Source organism: Vigna radiata, unplaced genomic scaffold (genome assembly GCF_000741045.1).
Source record: "Vigna radiata var. radiata cultivar VC1973A unplaced genomic scaffold, Vradiata_ver6 scaffold_95, whole genome shotgun sequence".
NCBI lineage: Eukaryota > Viridiplantae > Streptophyta > Magnoliopsida > Fabales > Fabaceae > Vigna > Vigna radiata.
Genome location: NW_014543114.1, coordinates 558,336 through 561,067, shown reverse-complemented (window position 1 = coordinate 561,067; position 2,732 = coordinate 558,336).

Genomic DNA, 2,732 nt, shown 5'->3' with positions numbered 1-2,732 from the left:
TAGTACATATTTGAGCACTATTACATCAACTTTGATTATTATAAAAGCTTTATAAAATACAGAGATCTTCAATCCGTCTTTATGGATCTTGACTTGTGCAAATCTGTTCATCATCAAAACTTCATCTTTTATTTTTGCTAACATTCTCCTCCTTTTTGATGATGATCAAAAAACTATCTCCAAGTTTAAAGCTTTTTAATAATCTGTAATAAACACAACTCATAAAGGAAGAGAGCATTAGAACATAAAAGGATCTTTAAACTATTTTCTCCCCGTTTTTTGATCATAAGAAAAAAATTATATTTAATAAATTTCTCCCCCTTAATAAAAGGAAAGTATGCATAGAAAAAAAAAACACGAACATCAACTTTTTATTGAATTTAAAAGAAGGCAAGCATACAATCATAAAGATAAGCAACAAAACAAGCAAAGAGGATCTAGAATTCATCACTTGCGTCACTATTAAAGTGCCGCTCTAGTCCTGAAATCCTAGTGTCTAGATTCCTGAGATGAGTGCAAATTTCTTCGTGGCGAGTGTTTTGAATATTCATCATCTCATTTTGGAGGCGAGCCATCTCAGTCATTTGTCTAGAGAGACTCTCTAGACTATATTCTTCATTCACTTGAGATGGGCCAGCAACATGTGTGGGGTCAGGCATGGGGTTATCTGTATCTTCCTCTTCATCTGCTTGAACGCCAACAACATCATCAGGATGAACATAGGAGTCTCCTTGTTTAAGGAATCCCATTTGTCTTAGGGAATTATCTCCAACTCTATGGCCCGGGAGCACAGTCTCATAGTGCTCATTTGAGATATCTACTCCTTTATACACACAGATCTGCGAGACTAGGAGAGGATATGGGAGTGGCGCAGCATCTAACCTTTTAGCTTTGAACATGATGGTTTGAAACAGATNAGGCCAATTGAGTGGGATGCTNTGNAGTATCCCATACATGATGATGAGATCAGTCTCAGAGCACTGTGCATGGTTAGACCCTCTAGGACATAGAAGCCAAACTATGAGGTAGTGCAAGAGACCCTTTTCCATCTTGAGTCCTCCAGCAAGGTAAAGACGGGCGTTGCGTTGGCGAGGATTGCGGAGAAAAGATTGAAATACCATTATTTTGTTGAAATTTGCAAAGTCACTCGGAACGATTTGTGAATTTTCCAACACAGGAACCTTTGCCACATTGGTCCAAACATCATTGTCTAAGACAATGTCCACACCTTTGACCCTTGTTGAAAAAATTCCATCACGAACCTTTAAATTAAAATAGAACACCCGAACAAGATCGAGATAATACCTTCCACGGAGTTCCATTATGTGTTGAACTCCTTGTTCTATTATAAGATTGGAAAAAGAAAAGTTGTGAGAGATATACCAAGCAAGATCAATGAACTTTTGCTTGATGAGCTTCCTTTCCTTCCAAAATTGTGAGAATGACTGTTGATCTTGCTCATCGGAAAGCCATCCTTCCACGGTAGCATCTCTTCTGCGAACATTATTCTCCGAAACTTCACTGGTTCTTCTCCTCCTTCTTCTTGAAGGTTCAGCCATTGAGATGGATGGTAAGCAAAGATTTTGGTGAAAGAAAAGAGAAAGCAAGAGGGATATGCTCAAGATTGGTTCAAGTATGGAAAGTGGGGATCAAGTGGGGTTTAAATAGGCTCAAGAAGGCTCCCCAACGTTCAGATTTTGGAAAAATGACCGTTTATAGCCGTTTAGAGACGTTGGCAACGACTATAATCATCAATGCAGCACAGAAATTCTTTTAAAAAACTGTCTGGAGCGCTGTTAATCGATTAAAGTGGGTTTTAATCGATTAATGAATCGATTAATACTTGGATTAATCGATTAATCCATTCGTAAATGCAAAGGTAGCGCTTTTAATCGATTTACACACAGATTAAACACGGTAAACAACAAAAATTGCAATGTTAAGCCTAAAAATGCCTATTTTACTATTTCTAATATGCCTAGATCTCTTCTAAGCTCAAAAAATCTATCCTTAGGCAATGCTTTGGTGAAAATATCCGCCAATTGATGCTTAGAATCTATGAATTCCATTTCACAATCACCTTTTTGGACATGATCTCTAATGAAGTGATGCCTAATTTCTATATGCTTGGATCTAGAATGCATGATAGGATTTTTGGTAAGTTTTATAGCACTGGTATTATCACACGTAAGCGGAATATGATCTAAATGAATATCATAGTCTTCTAATTGCTGTTTCATCCATAAGATTTGTGCACAACAATTACCCGCAGCAATGTATTCAGCTTCTGTGGTTGATAAGGCTACACAGGCTTGTTTTTTAGAGTGCCAAGAGACTAAGGAACTACCTAAAAAGTGAAAGGTTCCACTAGTGCTTTTCCTATCTATCTTACAACCTCCATAATCAACATCAGAAAATCCTACAAGACTAGGTTCAGCTCCTGAAGGATACCATAACCCAAAAGATGTTGTCCCCTTAAGGTATTTAAAAATGCGTTTTACTGCAGTAAGATGAGACTCTCTAGGGCTTGACTGATACCTAGCACACACACATACACTTTGCATGATATCAAGTCTACTAGCAGTAAGATATAATAGAGAGCCAATCATACCTCTGTATTTGGTCTGACTTACCTCTTTACCTGTCTCATCTTTGTCTAGGTAGCAGGATGTTCCCATGGGAGTAGATGCTTCTTTTGCATTGTTCATCTCAAACTTTTTGAGGATTTCCCT